Source organism: Lissotriton vulgaris, chromosome 4_1, assembly GCF_964263255.1.
Source record: "Lissotriton vulgaris chromosome 4_1, aLisVul1.2, whole genome shotgun sequence".
Taxonomy (NCBI): Eukaryota; Metazoa; Chordata; class Amphibia; order Caudata; family Salamandridae; genus Lissotriton; species Lissotriton vulgaris.
This window is the reverse complement of record NC_141691.1, coordinates 322364051-322384392: the sequence shown is the minus strand read 5'-3', so window position 1 is coordinate 322384392 and position 20342 is coordinate 322364051.

The window sequence follows — 20342 nt, the reverse complement described above, 5'->3', positions numbered from 1 at the left end:
ATTCCAATAATGCGCACGTTCTGCCGCCTGGCACGTCCTTCAAAGTCCTCCAGCCGTCTCGAGAACTGGTCATTAACCGACCTCAGGTTGCGGACCTCTGCTTGCAGGTCCGAGACATCAGTCGTGAGGCTGGAGGTTTCGATGTCGAGGGATTTTACTCGATCGTTAGTTTTGCCCAGGTTGGCCCTGATCAAGTTGAGATCAATGGCCAGGGTGTCCACCTTATGTGCCAGGACCTCGTGCTGCTTATGCATCTCAGTCCTGATGCTGGTAATGGCCCCCATAATGTCTCTTAAAGTGGGCTCCGATCCTTCAGGTGAGCTCGTACGTACGGAGTCTTTAGATTGAGCCACTACAGAAGGCGAGGTCCTTTGCTGGGCATATCGATCGATCTTATTTACCTGGGGCTGGATTGTCTTTCTGCTATCCCGATTCGCCGTCCTGTCGGGGTCACCCCTGCCGGCCATGATTGGTCCGGAGAGAACAAAGGGCGATACAGCAAGGACACAGTAGGCACTTGAGTAGGCACAAGGTATAGCTTCCACGAGGGCCAAATCAGCAATAGACAACTCCGCAGCTACGTTCACTCCGCCAGCAGGACCAGGAGATGCTCGCTTCGCATATCAGTCATGCTCCGCGTCGTCTCGATCACCAGTCGCCTACGGAACAATGGCGCCTCCCTGGCACAAGGTTCAACACGACATAACTTTGCCTAGAATGGTCGGATTTGGAAGCGGCAAGCGGTTCCCGTGTCCGCGACCATTCGCCAATTGGAATCCACCACTGTGGAACAGGATTTCGTCCAGGATATCTGCGGAGGGTCGGAGGGTCTGCGGAGCTCCGAGCTTACGCGGCCATCTTGCTTGCCCGCGAAGCTCCTCCCCTTCCGACAATTCTTAACCTACCAATTAGTAATTGTAAGATCTCTCAGGATATTCTAAGTACAAGGGCACATGGCCTTAGGGATCCGCTGAATTGTATACTGCTCAATGCCAGATCCTTAGTGAAACACAGCTTGGAATGTGCACTCCTTCTGGAGGAGCATAAGATCAAAATCACTTTTATCACCGAGACCTGGATGGATAGTAGCTCAGGGGCTGATCTGGTGAAAGCAACACCCTCAGGATTCCTTTGCCGTACTGTGAATCGGCCTAACAAGAGGGGGGAGGGCTTGCCATTATCCATCATGAAACACTCTCCCTTAAGGCGACCGCAGCCTCCAACCAGGCATGTGAGGCCTTAGCTTTTGAAATTTACGCTCGCCTGCACAGACCCTTTAAAGGGCTGCTTATATACCATCCCCCAGGGCCCAAAGGTGGCTTTTTGGATTCCCTAGGCACGCTTCTGGAAGAAGGATTGTGTTCAGAATCCCTCTCCGTGACGTGATATTTTAATTTCCCCCTTGAAAACACCAATGATGCTGATATCTTAAGGCTTAATCAAATCATGGGCGTCGGTGGTCTGACACAAAGGGTGAATGAGGCGACTCTTGAAAAGGGGCACACTTTAGATGGGATCTTTTCTAACAGTAAGGATATAGATGAGATCTCTGGCCTGCCGATCTAATGGTTGGATCACTGCATGGTTAAGTTTGTACTTACTTGCCCCTTGGCCCACTCATCTGGTCAGACAAAACCTAAAGAGATCAGAACTTGATCCTGGGGTAATCTGAATGCGGAGAAATTGGAAAATGTCCTAGAAAACTCCATATACCAGATCCCGCAGGATGTGCAGGAGGCTACCATCACTTATAATAATTGGCTTCTGAACGCCTGTGATCAATTTGTCCCCCTTAAAAAATGGATTCCCAAACGGGCGTCCCCAACCGCCCCTTGGTATAAGGAGGAAGTTAGGGCCAAGAAACTGGTCTGTAAATACGCAGAGAGGACCTGGTGGAAAAAATGTGACAACACCGAAAGGGAGAACTACAGAATGTGTATCTCCAGGTACAAGCAAACACTTTTGGAAGCTAAAAGAGAGTATTTTTCAGTACAAATTAATATGGCTGAGTCCAATTCCAAAGAATTGTTTAGAATGATCTCTAAACTAGCTAATCCCTCCACTCCGAAGAATCAGGGCGATGCAGAATTCTGTAACAAATTAGCTAGGTTCTTCAAATCCAAAGTAGAAATCATTTTTATCTCACTCACAGGTAGGATTAATGCCACTCTGACGGAGATCAATCCTTTAAATCAAAGAAGCCTAGGCTCTTCGGCAGAAGTACTGGAACACTTCTCACCTATTAACAAATCAGATCTGGTTAAATCTTTGCTCAAAATAAAATTGGGCCCCCAGTGATCCATGCCCTGCTGGTATTGCCAAAAAAGTTCCGGAAATTATTGGAAGGGTAGGTATCTTTCCTAAAAACTGGAAGAAGGCCTCGGTGCTTCCTCTTCTAAAGAAGCAATCCCTTGACCCTAAGGACGTAAATAGCTACCGCCCTATTTCCAGGCTCCCCTTACCGGCCAAAATTCAGGAGAAAGAGATGAACACTCAAATAAGTAATTTCATCTCTGTCAATAATTCCTTGGACCCATCGCAATATGGGTTTAGAGCCTTTCACAGGAGGGAACTGGCGCTAATGAAATCAACCAAGGAAATCATAGAAGCTGTGGATAGGGGAGGAAATGCCATTCTAATCCTCCTTGACCTATGCGCGGCCTTTGATACGGTTCACCACAAGGTTCTGTTGAATAGGCTCTCGGATATTGGAGTGGGGTGTGTTGCCTGGAAACTGTTACATTCCTTCTTATCTGATAGAGTTCAGATGGTAGATTTAGATTGAAACATCTCGGAACCTTTTCCACTCCCCTGCGGGTTGCCACAAGGCTCGGATTTGAGCCCTATGTTTTTTAACATCTATGTGGCACCCCTGGCTAGTGTCATCCGGTCGTTTGGTTTCCAGCTCACCACCTATACTGATGACACACAAATTGTGTTATCGCTGACGGAGGGAGCGGAAAGGGAAGCAGGGGCGAGGTTCCACAACTGTATGAGCACGATTTCTACCTGGATGTCGTCCAATTGCCTAAAACTTAACTCATCCAAAACTGAGGTGCTGCAATTTGGAAATATTCCCCGAATCTGGACTCCTGACTGGTGGCTGGAGGACCTGGGATCATGCCCAAAGACTATCACGGAAAGTTAAGAATTTGGGAGTTCTGGTGGACAACAAACCTTCCATGGGGGACCAAGTCAATCAGGTAACCTCAGCATGCTTCATATTCCTTAGAGTTATTAAAAAACTAACCCCCCGATTCATCAAGAACACATTTTGCGATTTTTTTTAACAGCAAAAAATACCGATTCGCTATTAAGGAATTGCAAAATGGAATGCACCAAGAAATCCCTAAAAAAATAGCGATTTCTTAATATTCCTTAATTGCGAGTCGCAATTAAGGAATACCTCCCTATTCATTCCTATGGGTCTAGAGGCCCATAGGAATGAATGGGAAGACAATCTCAGTTTGCGAATCGCAATATTAGCGATTCGCAAATTGAGATTGCGATTTCAAGGGTGCAGGGGTGTCCAAAGGACACCCTGTTGCACCCCCTGAAATTGATTTGTGCACTTATGTTACACCCACACATGCACAACATGAAACTTTGAAAAATGCAGTTTAGTGCATTTTTCAAAGTTTTTGCAAATTACCATGAAGTTGTACTTCATGGTAATTTGCGTGCCCTATTAGCGAATTCGGTATTTTTTAAACTTTCATGCATTGCATTTAAGGAATCTCAATTTGAGATTCCTTAAATGCAATAAATCGCAATTTACCGAATTCTCTATTTGCGATTTTTGCATTTGGGATGAATCATCCCAAATGCAAAAATACCGGTCGCAAAGGTGCAGATTCTGAGAATCTGCCTCTTTGCGAGCGGATTTTGGTTTGATGAATCTGGACGTAAATGTTTTCTCTCAGCAGATAACCTAAGGACGGTCATCACTGCTCTCATTATGTCCCGTCTGGACTATTGCAATGGTCTCTATCTTAATGTTCAGAAACAACATATGAACAAGTTGCAATTGGTCCAGAATGCGGCAGCGAGAATGCTGATGCGAACCCCTAGGTTTCTTTCGATTAAAGGAGAACTCAAGAAACTGCATTGGCTCCCAGTTCCACTCAGATCGCGCTTTAAGGCACTATGGGCCCGATGTAGGTAATTCTAATTTACCACTTCTTAAATACCGAATCATACCGATTCGGTATTTAAGAAGTGCTAAATTAGAGGTGGGGAAATGTAGGTAATTCAGAATCGGTAAATACCGAATCGGTAAGATTCGGGGCCCGATGTAGGTAATTCTAATTTACCATTTCTTAAATACCGAATCATACCGATTCGGTATTTAAGAAGTGGTAAATTAGAGGGGGGGAAATGTAGGTAAATCAGAATCGGTAAATACCGAATGGGTAAGATTCGGTATTTAACGATTCCGTAAATACCGAATCGGTATCCCCCATTGATTCCTATGGGCCTTGAAGCCCATAGGAATCAATGTGGAATACCGAATCGGTATTTACCGATTCGGTAAATTCCAATTTTTGCAAGGGTGCAGGGGGTGTCACTTTGACACCCTTTAGCACCCCAATTCCGGACTTGTGTGCCATGTGGCACACAGACATGCCCTAAGGGCATGTCTGTGTGTCACATTGCACAGGTGTGCATGCACACCTGTATTCGGTATTTTACCACCCAATAGGATTGGGTGGTAAAATACCGAATCTGACTGGCCTTTGGGACTCAGAAGAGTCCCACCTACATATGGAAGTTAACGAATCGGTAAAAATACCGATTCGGAATTTTACAGATTTGGTAAATTTACGGATTCGGTAAATTTACCGAATCGGTGAAATAGGCCACCTACATCAGGAATGACCATTTACCGGTCGGTAACGGCCGAATTCGGCATTTACCGGTCGGTAAATGGCCACCTACATCTGACCCTCGGTATTTACCGATTCTGTAAATACCGAATCGGTATCCCTATTGATTCCTATGGGCCTTGAAGCCCATAGGAATCAATGTGGAATACCGAATCGGTATTTTCAGATTTGGTAAATTCCGATTGTTGCAAGGGTGCAGGGGGTGTCACTTTGACACCCTCCGGCACCCCAATTCCGGACTTGTGTGCCATGTGGCACACAGACATGCCCTAAGGGCATGTCTGTGTGTCACATTGCACAAGTGTGCTTGTACAGATGTGCCTGCACACCTGTATTCGGTATTTTACCACCCAATAGGATTCGGTGGTAAAATACCGATTCGGTAAGGCCTGTGGGACTCAGAAGAGTCCCACCTACATCTCAAAGTTACCGAATCGGTAAAAATACCGATTCGGTATTTTACTGATTCGGTAAATTTACAGATTTGGTAAATTTACCGAATCGGTAAAATAACACACCTACATCAGGAATGACCATTTACCGGTCGGTAACGGCCAAAATCGGCCGTTACCGGTCGGTAAATGGCCACCTACATCTGGCCCCAAGTGTTGTCTTCAAGGCTGCTAATGGGGTTGGCCGGAGTTTCTCCAATCCACACTCACATGGTATGTTCCAAGTAGAATTCTGCGTTCCTCCAGATCTGAACTAGTCCAAAATTCCACCTTTAGGAAAATGAATTGGGGAGGTAGAAGTTTTCTATCCTGTGCCTCCAAAGCCTGGAACAAACTTCCCTTCCATCTTAGAAATGTGCCAAACCTTGCCTCCTTTCGCAAGGATCTGAAAACATGTTTTTTCTCTCTTTAACCGGCCATCGCTCCCCAGGTTATCAGTACTTAGCGCCAGGACACCCCAGGGTAACAGTGCGCTTTATGCATTGCATTTAAGGAATCTCAATTTGAGATTCCTTAAATGCAATAAATAGCAATTTAGCGAATTCTCTATTTGCAATTTTTGCATTTGAGATGATGCATCCCAACTGCAAAAATACCGGTCGCAAAGGTGCAGATTCTGAGAATCTGCCTCTTTGCGAGCGGATTTTGGTTTGATGAATCTGGACGTAAATGTTTTCTCTCAGTAGATAACCTAAGGACGGTCATCACTGCTCTCATTATGTCCCGTCTGGACTATTGCAATGGTCTCTATCTTAATGTTCAGAAACAACATATGAACAAGTTGCAATTGGTCCAGAATGCGGCAGCGAGAATGATGATGTGAACCCCTAGGTTTCTTTCGATTAAAGGAGAACTCAAGAAACTGCATTGGCTCCCAGTCCCACTCAGATCGCGCTTTAAGGCACTATGTGTTGTCTTCAAGGCTGTTTATGGGGTTGGCCGGAGTTTCTCCAATCCACACTCACATGGTATGTTCCAAGTAAAATTCTGAGTTCCTCCAGATCTCAACTAGTCCAAACTTCCACCTTTAGGAAAATGAATTGGGGAGGTAGAAGGTTTATCTCCTGTGCCTCCAAAGCCTGGAACAAACTTCCCTTCCATCTTAGAAATGTGCCAAACCTTGCCTCCTTTCACAAGGATCTGAAAACATGTTTTTTCTCTCTTTAACCGGTCATCGCTCCCCAGGTTATCAGTACTTAGCGCCAAGACACCCCAGGGTAACAGTTCGCTTTATAAGTACAATTAACATAACGTAACATAACCACCTCCACAGCACCATAATGGCTACACTGAAAACTGAGAAGTTTGGTATCAAACTTCTCAGCACAATAAACCCACACTGATGCCAGTGTGGGATTTAATGGAAAATGCACTCAGAGAGTATGTTAGAGATGCACCCTGAAAACCGACCAGCCTCCGGTGGGTTCCCTGGCTGGTACACACCAGCCTGCCACCACAAGACATGTTTCTGGACCCCAGGGGTGGGAGCTTAGGCTCCCCAAGCCCAGAAACAAAACCTTTCCTGGGTGGAGGTGTTCACACCTCCCCCAGGCTAGGAAGAGCCATCTGTGGCAGGGGAGCTTCAAAGGCCTTGCAGCCTTTGTAATGCGACCGCCAGCCTCTCCTGCTATCAGGAACAGGCCTCCTTCCGGTCTCCCCTCCTTTTCGGCTGAAAAAATTAGCCAGCCCAGAAGGTGTGGCCACCCTAAGGACAGTAGCCAATTAGCTACTGACCCAGAGACCCCTAAAATGCCCCATAATACAGTATTTACGGGGCAGCCCTGAACCAAGAAGGCAGATTCCCGCAACCTAAGAAGAAAAAGGACATAAGAAGACGCCCAGCAGAGGAGACTGCAGAGAACAACTGATGTGACCCCAGCCCTACCGGCCTGTCTGCAGTTTTCAGAGATCTTGCACCAAAAGTCACCTTATCCTGCAGCTAGCGACACCCAGAACCCAGGGAGGACTGACTGCCTTCAACAAAGACTGGATATCCTGTGAACAGCAGCTCTGTTCAAAAGAAAACTCCCAAGACAGACTCTGAACCTGCTGAGGGGGAAACATCCTTTACAACGCAACTTTTACAACGCACTACCATTACGACGCAACTTTTACAACGCAAGTCATTACAATGAATTGCGCTGGAGGGCGATCTATGATAGTGTGGTAAATATTTGATTTACCGTCCTAATTTCTATGCAGGTAAGTACTTAATCAATAATAACTCAATCGGAAAGAAAGAGGCAGAGTCCGTGGTGTTAGAGTTCTTAGGGGTTTTATTCCTTAAAAAGGAATGGTCAAGACCGGATATCTTGTTCCTGACACCACTGGGGTGCAGGAAGGGATAGAGCAATATTTTATTGACAATACATAGCTTATATACTTAAGTTACATTATAGAAACCAATACAGTAGGCGTAACAGCTGAGAGAAACAAGATAACAGCATCCACGTGGTAGTGATACGTAATTAGAAGGCGTGAACTAGGCGTGAACATAGAGGTGTGTGCTAGAAACGTCACAGGTAGGTGTCACAAGTGGGTGGCAACGAAGCAGAATCTTGTAATGTCAGCAGAAATCTGAGGCCTGGATGCGCGCGCAGCTGCATGACGTGTGATTGACGTGAAACTGGAGGGTGCAGGGGACTTGACATTTACACTGGCGGAAAGAGACAGAAGTCTGGCATGTCAGATCAACTCGTACCTCTATCATATCTGATATCTGATGTTTGGGAACCATATTATCTAAACGGAAAAGGTCTCTGGGGCAGGAGCTATTCTATACTGACTGTGAGTGCGTGTATAAGCGCCTAAGTGTCTACATGAGAATGCGAGGGGCATGGGCCTACCATGGTAACAGAGGCTATGAATTACTTGCACGGAGACAGTGAGGCCGGGCCCTTTGCTCTGCAGCTGGGGGGATGTTTACTTAAACTAGTAGGCAGGAATGCATTTTCGAGGAGCGGAACAGATAATTCGAAGGTTGAATACAGTCTTGGCAGGCAGCAGGCTGAGCTAAGCGCCGTGAGCCGCACAGGGAGTAAGGCAGAGGTCACGGGTACCGAGACAGCCTGGGCTGAGGCTTTCGGAGTCAGAAAGCAGGAAAAAAGGCTCGATGGCAGAATTCAGGGCCTACTTCGCCAGAGCTGAAAAACGTGTAAAGTACACCACAAAAAGACGTTGGCATAGCATACTTAGAAACGGAATATTCAACCCATTCAGGGTGGGTCTGAAAGAGGACATGTTAACGTTGGACGCAAATGTATTTGCGTCTTCATAGCTGGCACAGGAGGGAAGTTACATGCACTTTAAGCTGGTACATGGAGACGGTGGGGTACACGTTAGGGAACATTACTTGACCATAAAATTTATATTTCCTCATTCCCTCCTTGTTCCCTACGGACCCTTCATGATATATCGATCCTCATGAATCGATCAGTCTGTTCTTGTAACATCATTTGTTCTTCTTTCTTTCTTTCACGTTTTGAGAGAAAACTGGAATGTTCAATGCACGATGTGGCACACAGTCCACAAATCGCTGGCCCACGCTGTAGGCACAGGCAGCAACTGAATACTATGACAAGGGCAATGCCTAGGAAGGATAGGATCTTCCATCCCCAAGCGGTTAACGTTGTCCAGAACCAACCGGACCAAGTCCAGGTGCCTGGATTCTGATGTATCTGGTTTGCAATTTTATGAAGACGTGTAATAGCTTGGTATACCGTTGGCGCGTTTTCTGGAATGAAAACACAGCAACTTGACCCGATGACCTTACAAGCTCCGCCTCTATCTGCCAAGATGACGTCAATAACAAGACGATTCTGAAGAACAACAACCCGCATGGCGGACTGCTCCTCTGTTAAGTTACCTAGGGCGGAGGCAGTTTCATTCGCTACTGCTTCAAGTGTTCTGGTTAATCTGCGTATTAGTTTACTATTTTGGACGGGGCCTGTGAAGAAAAAGAATCCTTTATTGAAATCTGTATATTGCTCCCATGCCGTTTCAGTGTAGTCGACAATCGGGAGATCTCTTCGGAGTCTATTCTTTACTAGATTTGAATTTCTGTGATAATCAGGAGGCGCTAGAAAAACAGGGGGCAGAAGGAATGCAATGTAACAGGTACCATCCCAATCTGGAGGCAAGCGTATGTATGCGGTATGGCCACAAACAAAGTAGGAATGACGAGTAGCTCTAAAAGAAGATTTGCCTTGGTCACTGAATTCGACCACAGTAGTACATTTGCTATGACCTAAGTGTACTGAACCCTTCTTACTGACACATAAATCACCAGTGACTGGTAATTCTGACATAGCAGGGAGAACTGGTGCGGCTTCGGATTCAACAGTAAGAATCATAAGGTTAATTGTATAATTACCTAATCCATATACTTCATTTTCTAGATCAGTTCCTATTCTAGTGGGGAGTCCCTTCTTGTCAGGGTAACAGGCATTAAGCAGAACTAAGTTCAAGTTTCCCCAAACCCAGCTCCCTTTAAAAACAGCGACATCAGGATCTAAGGAATTAATTATTCTAAACCATGCACCACAGGAGCCATTGTGAGTGAACGGGTACGGAAAGAGGGGCAGAACTCCCTTGTATTTCTGGTAGGGAGGGAGTCGGCCACATATCCAGCAGTTTGTAGCATTGTTAGTCTGATGGGAGTGGTGTAACATACTAATGAATGTGTTGTTGCGCAGCGCAAGTCTGTAAGAAAGTTCGTGGGGAGGTAATTCACTAAAAGAATGTTCAGCAGAAACATTGTAAGCAGAGTGTTCACGCTTGAAAATAGGGTAGTATATGGGAAGCAATATACTAGCAACAATAATCAGAAGGCTTAGAAAAAACATAATCAATAATGTCACTATACAGTGACTACGGAGTGATTTGCAATATGTACGTTTCTTGAGTTGTCTCTCTCTCTCTCTATCTCGATCTAGGGGATACATGTCAGAAACTATTTAACCGATTCACCTAGGGGAGGACTTAAACAATTAAACTGTCTGACTTGCTAGATCGAAGTTTCAATCTGTACTCCTCTTGGGGAGTTTTCTCTTGTTTCGGAACTTTAAAGTCACTAGGTTCGATGCAGTCTTTGGAAGGGGTGGACGAGTCTTTTTCTGGCATCAGTTCGTTACACTTTTTTATATGGCTCGTACGGATCCACCCCTTTCGGCCTTCCACTTTGATAGCGGTCCGTGTTGTAAGAAGGACGGTCTTCGGCTCTTTCCAGCGGGGCTCCAGCGGACTTTTCCTATCGAAGTTCCTAATTAGGACCGTGTCCCCGGGACGGACATCATGCGGCTTTACATCAGTGTTGTCAGGGAAGGCTGCGGCAACCTGTGAACGACATGATTGGAGTGCAGACATCAAGGAGGCAAGGTAATCTGTCAGCATATTACAATCAACATCGGTAATTTTCTTAGGTATGGGCGTCCCCCACATATTCGGTGGTCTGCCAAAAACCACTTCATACGGGGATAGTCCTGATCTCGAGTGGGCGACCATCCTCATATAGAACAATGCAACTGGCAGGGCGACTATCCAGTTGACCCCTTTCTCTTTACAAACTTTAGCAAGGCGGGTCTTTAGTGTCTGGTTATGCCTCTCTACAAGGCCAGCAGCTTCGGGATGTCGGACACAATGGAATCTCCACTGATATCCTAGCAGCAAGGAAACCTGTTTCATTAGTTCGGATGAGAATGGCTGTCCGTTATCTGAGTACACGACACGAGGCAAGCCGTATCGTGGGAAGAATTCTCGAACCAGCTGCCTGGCAGTGGTCGGAGCAGTGTAATCTGGGACTGGATATGCTTCGGTCCAACGGGAAAGTGCACAAACAATTACGAGGACATATTTGAATCCTCGACAACGGTCCATCTGGATATAATCCATCTGGAGGACTTCAAAAGGGTGATCGGGAGGATGAAATCCACCTTGCTCTACAGGGACGCTTTTACCTGGATTGAACTGACAACAGATCATGCAAGTACGCACTTTCTGTTTTGCTGCTGCTCGTAAGTGTTTGTTGTACCAGAGATTCTGTAAACTGTCTAACATCGCTTTCTCTCCTAGATGTGCTGGACTATGTGCTGTATTGATTATGACTTGAACCATAGAGTCGGGGAGAAACCATGTAGATTTTCCCTTCGTCATCCAACCTTGATCTGTCTGGATCCCTCCTAGTTCAGTCCATTTCTTTATTTCATCTGTAGTAGCATGTGTCTGAATATCGATTACATCTAGTGTGGGATCCCTGACTGTCATACAATGTGTCAGTACTATTGTCTTTGTCACGTCAGTTGTCTGAGTGTGAGTCAATGCTGTATGTTTTGCTGTCTGGTCTGCCAGGTCGTTACCCTGGGAAACAGAATCTGTAACTTTAGTATGTGCTTTACACTTCATGACGGATATGCCTGAAGGCAGATGTATTGCTTCTAACAGTGCTTGAATGAGGGGACCGTGTTGAATCTTGGCACCGTGAGAGGTCAAGAAACCTCGTTCTTGCCATAACATTCCGAAGTCGTGTACAACTCCGAACGCATAACGGGAATCAGTGTATATGTTAACATTTCTGTTCTTGGCTAGTATACAGGCTCGGGTCAGAGCAATAAGCTCTGCCGCTTGAGCGGACAGCGTGTCAATACGATATGTTTCTTTAACTTCAGTTTCAGTGGTCACTGCATATGCGGCCACTAATTCTCCTGTACTTGTTCTCATACATGAACCATCCACATAAAGTGTCAGGTCTGGATTTGTCAATGGAACATCGGTTAAGTCTCGTCGGGGCTTTGTTACTGCATTAATGATCTCTATACAATCATGCGGGGCTGGATCTGTCATAATTGAAGGTAACAATGTAGCGGGGTTCAGAATGCTGCAGCGTCTGATTTCTATGTGTGGCTGGAATAGCGTTAATTCATAACCTGTCAGTCGTGCTATAGTCAAGTGTTGAGTCTGAGTTCTGTTTAAAAGAACCTCTACAGAATGTGGAACTTGTACTATTAATTGATGTCCTAAAACAATTGAGTCGCTCTGTCTGATTGCTAGTGCTGTTGCTGCTACTGACTTTAAGCACGCAGGGAGTGCCTGGCTACTGAATCCAATGTACTTGAAAAATAAGCGCAAGGCTTATGTGAACCTGCTTGATCTTGAGTGAGGACAGACAACGCTGTACCCTCACGTTCTGTAAGAAAAAGTGTAAAAGGTTTGCTGTAACATGGTGTCGCTAAAACTGGTGCTTGGCATAAAGCTTTCTTTAATTCCTCAAAGGCTTGTGTGTGTTCCTGAGTCCAAGGAAGGGCAGTCGAAGTTGCTGCCTCCTGTGTTGTCAACTGAATGAGTGGTTTAGCTAGAAATGCATACTGAGGGATCTATTGTCTGCAGTACGAGGTGAGGCCTATAAAGGCCCGCACTTCCTTTTGTGTCTGGGGTTGTGGTATATTTACAATTAACTGGATGCGATCAGGAGTGAGCTGTCTCCCCACTTTGGACAGCAAGTGACCCAAGTACACAACTTGCTGAACACAGAATTGTAGCTTCGAAGGGGACACCTTGTGTCCCTTGTCGGCCAGAAAATGTAAAACTGTCAGTGATGCTTGTTCACATTCGGGTTCACTTCGTGCGGTGATCAGCAGATCATCGACGTATTGCAGTAAAGCGGTGTTAACTGGCATTTGAATACAATCTAGTTGTCTTTTCAGTGCTTGACTATAGATGCTGGGGCTTTCTGTGAATCCTTGAGGAGCGCTGGAAAATTTGAAACTTCGTCCATTTAAACTGAATCCGAAAAGGTATTGGCTCTCTGGGTCAATAGGCACACTGAAGAAGGCGTTCTTGAGGTCAATTACAGTAAAGAACGTTGCTTCAGAATCAATAGCAGTCAATAGGGAAGAGATGTCGGGAACCACAGGGTACTGTGGTACAATGCATTTATTCAGTTCTCGTAAATCAATCACCAGCCGATATACTGGCGGTGCATTGGGATCAGTACGTTTAAGAATCGGAATGATAGGGGAATTACAGATATTGGAGTCGGTCTCTACGACCACTCCTTGGGCAATGAGCTCTTCAATGATTTCCAGTAAAGCCACTACAGCATCGGGTGGTAACTTGTATTGTCTGATCCGGGGTAAAACAACACCTGGTTTCAGTGTAACACGGTATGGTGTAATGTGCATGCAGCCTACATCGGTTGGGCCTTGTGCCCACAGGTGATCCGGTACATTTTTCAATCTGACATCAAACTCTCGTAATACATAGTGACCCTTGAAATCTCGCAAAAACAGTCTAACTCCCTCCGGAGAACAACATATCACTGCTCCTAGAGCCTTCAATGTTTTGATACCTAACAGATTTTCTGGACATGATTTTGTAAGTAACAAGTCTGTAACACGTGATAATGGACCCACAGCCAGGGGGACTGGTTCTGATACCTCATTTACAATAGGCTGTCCTGAAAAACCAAGGGAAACATTCTGTGAGCCTGAGAGGGGTGCCCCTGGGACTTCGTCATGGCTGATTGTTGTGCGGCTTGCCCCTGTGTCAATTAAAAACTTTCTGTCTTTTCCCAATACTTGACTGTGTACATAAGGACCCTCTTGATCTACAGGAATCTCAATAAGAGGCAAGCCAAACTCCCTCTCTAGGCTGTTTCATGTGTATCGTGGATAATCGGGGTAAGCAGATTGGGCATACTGGTACATCTGTTGTGACACTTGCTGAGTCGCAGCAATGGGCTGTGGCTGTGGTACCGCTACCGTCTGTGCTGTATGTGATGAAGCATGCGTAGGCTGTATATTCTGCGAAGTCTGTTGCTGGACCTGGTCTTGTCTAGGTGGACGCGGCCTTTCTTTAGTTTTACCTGTTGATATATTATGTTTCAAGACTGGGCATTCATGTACGTAGTGACCTGGCTGCTTGCAATAGTTGCATGTCCCTTTAACTGGAGCTGCTGCATTCTGGGTCTGGGTCGTACCCTTTCTCTGGCCGTCGGCTGGAACCGACTGGGCCACTAACATTTTCATTTTCGTGTCTTTCATACGTTTCTGTTCATGATCCTGTTCTTCTCTAATTCTGTTCTGATGGTATTGTAACATTTGTAACATCTGGGATGGCGTATTTGCTTGCCATGTACTCTCAACCTTGTATACACGACTTTTAACTGCTGGCAGGGAATTCTCGACTAACTTTGATACAAAAAGGTGCGGGTACGATTCGCTACTTGGTTTAAGGCCGCTATTAATAAGGAAACATTTCTCGAATCTTGAATAGAAGTCACTAGTATCTTCGTCGTGTTTCTGTTTACAGGCTGAGATAGCGTCCCAGTCTTCCTTTCTAGTTGTGAGTAATCTTGGCAGAACCTGTACTATTAAACCTGGTAATGCTTTAGTTTTCTCCCCAAGGCCTAGCCCTGGGGTACGAAGTTTTTCCTCGTCTTCTATTTCTGTCCATGCAATCTTTTTGTCTCCTACCTCCCATTCTCGTTCCTTTAATTTCTCGTAGATGCCGGTGGGCAGCAGTACCTTTAACATTTTCATGATATCTTCATATGTGTAATCTCCCATCAGTAACATGTCTTTAAGTTCTCTGTGAAAACCTGCTGGGTCTTCATCATGACAGGGTACTAGTTTCTTCATTTCAAATAGTTCTAACTTGGTCAGAGGTGTGTGTACATACACACGTCTCAAGGCATTATCGGTACCCATAACTGGATGTACTTCTCGTAAGGGGTTCTGACTTTCAATGCCATGCAGTCGCTCCATATGGTACATTTTTCTTTCTGGGGGCGGAGCGGGAACATATTCGGAGCTTAAGAAAGTGTTGTATCTGTGCCGTTGTTCTAGAATTATTTGTATTGACTTGGTACTTAGACCTCTCCATCTATCCATGAGTAGTGCTTCTAATGTATCGTGTAAGGGACCTGGATCAGAATGTTGGTTTCTGTATAACGTGAGGAGGTGCTGAATCATGTATACACCTGCTAATTTCTGCTCGTCTGGGGATAAGTTCAGGAATGTCTGCGCTACTGTGTCATCATTGTATATGTTCGGATTGTCAGCCCATAGTACTGCTGACCGGGCTAGTTCTTGTTCATCCATAGAATTGAGTACATGGTACCCCATTCGTTCTCGAAGCCTTTTATCAGTCTCTTGAAACTGATGTTCAGGAGAATTCGGTTTTGATATGCCAGAGAGAAAAACTCTCTTGCTTTCTGGACGAATGCCTTTCCTAAGGTAAGTTCCCTTACCTACATACGCTATTGTATCAGTGGTCCTTTCTGGTTCTTCAGGTTCTTCATCCTCCTCGGAGGAAGCTTTTTCTTTCTCTTTTTCGTGTATTTCTATTACTGCTTTTCTTATTTTCCTGTACATATTGGCTATGCAACCCCCTTTATCATGTTTTCCTTCGGATATATTTTGACCCCATTTGTTTAGCCCCTCTAATTCATCCTGTTCTGTCCCAGGCCTGTCTCGTTCTCTTATTAAACAATTTATGAAAAAACGTAGTATATATGCTTGAGTGTCAACTTTCTGGTATGCCATGGCCTCCTTAATACTGTCAGGGTCTTCCCCAGTCTGGACAAAATGATATATTCTATCTAGGTGCTCTTTCATTCCTGAGAAAAACAGTAGGTAATCTGTATCTTGTCGTAAGCGTAGTGATGCTAAAAACATCCTATCATCTTTGCCGGGTACTGGATCGTATCTGCAAACTTGAAGCGGTTCTTTGAGTATGTCGAGACGGGGTGATTGGAGTGTAAAATGCTTCTGCATATCCCTAAGGTGTAATCTGTGTGTTGCTGGCGGGGTCTGGTGACCCCCGGTCGCACCTCCTGAGGCAGAGGCTTGGGCATTATCCCTCTGTGGAGTCTGTATCTGTACTTGAACTTGTCTTTTAGTAGGATCAGGCGTGAACGGATTTGGTATCTTAACCTTAGGTGAGGGAAGTGGTGGGGGTGGAGGAGCAGGCTGTCGGACGGGGGAACCTTGTTGAGGTAGTGGCGGAATGCGATCTTGGGGCGGGTTGCCACCTCCATCACCGTCAGTAGGCGGGACGTGGGCCTGTGGATTGGTGTAAGCGGGTGCTACATCGTTTAGATAGGAATTCAGAAATATGTCTTTAGTAGTCTTGTGAGTTACTTTAGTTGGGACCAATGGTGGTGGCAGATTTTTCGGTATTTCTGAAGTGGCTTCAGGCGAACCCTCGGCCACAAGATACATACCATTTGCGAGATTGTTTCGTGCGCGGTCTACTTGTTCTGATTTTACTCGGATCCCTTCAGTAACTAATTCGTTTTCTCTGACTTTATCCGGTGCGTCTCTAAGTCTGTCTTCTCTACGGAGTGCTTTTTCAGCACGTTTATGTGATTCCTTACGCCAAAATTCTATGGCGTCTTTCTGAGATTGTCTGGCTTTCTTTTTCCATAGCGCTTCTTCTACCTTCATGATGCACTCGGCATCCCATGTTCCGGTAACAGGCCATCTGTGTCTCTCGTCTAGATGCTTAGTATAATCGGCCCATAAATCTAGATACAATATGGCATCTAAGCCATGTTTCTGATACATGAAATTTCCAGGAGTGTCCCTAGGGGGAATAGGAATTTCTTCCTCTAGTATCCCTTTCCTAGTTCCTATCTGCTTTAACTTATTGAAAAACGGCATCTTGTTTACTTAGTACTGAACGCTCAATCCTTGCTACTTAATTCTGAACACAACTAGTTACACAAGAACACAATAATGCACAAAAAAACAATCATTCATACCACGACATTAATCACATGAAAGACATTTGAGACATATATGACTACCCCCCTATACTGGATGTACTGCTAAACAGCACAGATACACTGCTAAGAACAGTGCAAGAACTAGGATAACGGATATACTGCTAAACAGTACAGATACACTGTCTAAAACAGTGCAGACCGAATTTGTGTACCCAAACCCGTCTAGATACGTCCCAGCAATGGTACTCACCGGGAAGCACGGAAACAGAAGGCCTCGGAAAACTCGACTGGACTGGACCGGACTCGACTCGACTCGACACGTGGATACTTCGGAAACTGGTGGGCCTCTTGACACCTCGGACCTTGCTTCCTTCGGCTAGGCTCTGGTCGGGATCCTCCGCACTCCTCACCGCCTCGTCTGGGTGCTGATCGCAGTCTTCGTCACCTCCGTGGGCCAGAGGGAGATACAGGAAATCCTGCCAGTACGCGTAGTTCCGTCTAACTGATGGCAGGGGACAGAGCTTGCAACGCACCAACCGGCGCGTGGGGTGGGGGAGGGGTCCCTATTCGGGCGCCTAAATAATGTGGTAAATATTTGATTTACCGTCCTAATTTCTATGCAGGTAAGTACTTAATCAATAATAACTCAATCGGAAAGAAAGAGGCAGAGTCCGTGGTGTTAGAGTTCTTAGGGGTTTTATTCCTTAAAAAGGAATGGTCAAGACCGGATATCTTGTTCCTGACACCACTGGGGTGCAGGAAGGGATAGAGCAATATTTTATTGACAATATATAGCTTATATACTTAAGTTACATTATAGAAACCAATACAGTAGGCGTAACAGCTGAGAGAAACAAGATAACAGCATCCACGTGGTAGTGATACGTAATTAGAAGGCGTGAACTAGGCGTGAACATAGAGGTGTGTGCTAGAAACGTCACAGGTAGGTGTCACAAGTGGGTGGCAACGAAGCAGAATCTTGTAATGTCAGCAGAAATCTGAGGCCTGGATGCGCGCGCAGCTGCATGACGTGTGATTGACGTGAAACTCGAGGGTGCAGGGGACTTGACATTTACACTGGCGGAAAGAGACAGAAGTCTGGCATGTCAGATCAACTCGTACCTCTATCATATCTGATATCTGATGTTTGGGAACCATATTATCTAAACGGAAAAGGTCTCTGGGGCAGGAGCTATTCTATACTGACTGTGAGTGCGTGTATAAGCGCCTAAGTGTCTACATGAGAATGCGAGGGGCATGGGCCTACCATGGTAACAGAGGCTATGAATTACTTGCACGGAGACAGTGAGGCCGGGCCCTTTGCTCTGCAGCTGGGGGGATGTTTACTTAAACTAGTAGGCAGGAATGCATTTTCGAGGAGCGGAACAGATAATTCGAAGGTTGAATACAGTCTTGGCAGGCAGCAGGCTGAGCTAAGCGCCGTGAGCCGCACAGGGAGTAAGGCAGAGGTCACGGGTACCGAGACAGCCTGGGCTGAGGCTTTCGGAGTCAGAAAGCAGGAAAAAAGGCTCGATGGCAGAATTCAGGGCCTACTTCGCCAGAGCTGAAAAACGTGTAAAGTACACCACAAAAAGACGTTGGCATAGCATACTTAGAAACGGAATATTCAACCCATTCAGGGTGGGTCTGAAAGAGGACATGTTAACGTTGGACGCAAATGTATTTGCGTCTTCATAGCTGGCACAGGAGGGAAGTTACATGCACTTTAAGCTGGTACATGGAGACAGTGGGGTACACGTTAGGGAACATTACTTGACCATAAAATTTATATTTCCTCAATAGGGAATAGTTTAATTACTATCCAACACCTTCCCTACTATCCACGGGGACTTGAGTTGGAATAGTAAATTAAACTATTCACTATCCAGCGCCCCCAACGCAAGTCGTTGTAAAGACTTGCGTTGTAAAAGTTGCGTCATAATGGCATACGTTGTAAAAGCATGCGTTGTAATGACATACATCCCTGCTGAGGACAATGAAACGCGACGCCTGGAACCACCACTGCACCCGTCGCCTACGGCCCGAGTTCGAGTGGCCCACCGGTCCCAGCAATGTCCCTCAGCGCTCCAAAGCCCAAGTTCACTGTCCAGTTAATGCTCCCTGATGAAGGGCTACGCTAAGCCCGAAATGCATTGGACACAATAACAGGCATTGGTGTCAAATAAACACTGTGTATGAAATGATAATAATTTCAGATAAAAGATAAAAGACAAAGAATTGATTTGAGAATAAAGAATTCCTTATAAGTAAATCTTCGAGTTTTATGAGTTAATTCATTTAAGGAATCCCTGACTGATCATCAAGGAGAGAAGGTGTGCACCAGGGGATGCAACTGATTTTTAATTGGAAGCACTATTGGGCTATACATCCCTCTGTGCCATGCCTACAACCCACTGCCCTGGCATAGATCAGCCACCCCTCTAGCTGGGTGCACTATACCAGTGGTGAGGGTACAGGTGCATGAGCCCTGTACCCCTACTGTGTCTAAGTCCATTCTTAGACATTGTAAGTGCAGTGCTGCCATTAAGAGTATATGGTGCTGGGAGGTTGTTGGTTTTAATCCGCCGCACTGCTCCTGACCCGGTGTGACCTAAGGAGAGACTCACTTCCGGTCTTGGTCTCCCGGGTACAGGTTAGCGGGCTAGTTTTCACAGTAGGAGCCTATTTAGCACGCTCTTTGCTGCGTGCACACTGTGCTAATCTACCTGGGCGAAGCTGCGTTTAACGCTCGCCTGGTCTGACTGAAGTGCAAAGAACCGTGCAGATGCAACCTGTGGCATGTTTTTTTAATGGGGAATTACTTATTGTAGGGGGGCTTTGTTGGTTTTAATCCGCCGCACTGCTCCTGACCCGGTCTCACCTAAGGAGAGACTCACTTCCGGTCTCAGTCTCCTCGGTACAGGTTAGCGGACTAGTTTTCACAGTTGGAGCCTATTTAGCACGCTCGTTGCTGCGTGCACACTGTGCTAATCTACCTGGGCGAAGCTGCGTTCAACGCTCGCCAGGTCTGACTGAAGTGCAAAGAACCATGCAGATACAACCTGTGGCATGTTTTTTTGATGGGGAATGACTTATTATAGGGGGGCTTTGTTGGTTTTAATCCGCCACACTGCTCCTGACCCGGTGTGACCTAAGGAGAGACTCACTTCCGGTCTCGGTCTCCCGGGTACAGGTTACTGGGCTAGTTTTCACTGTAGGAGCCTATTTAGCACGCTCGATGCTGCGTGCGCACAGCGGGCGCGCCGCCAGCGCACCAAAGGC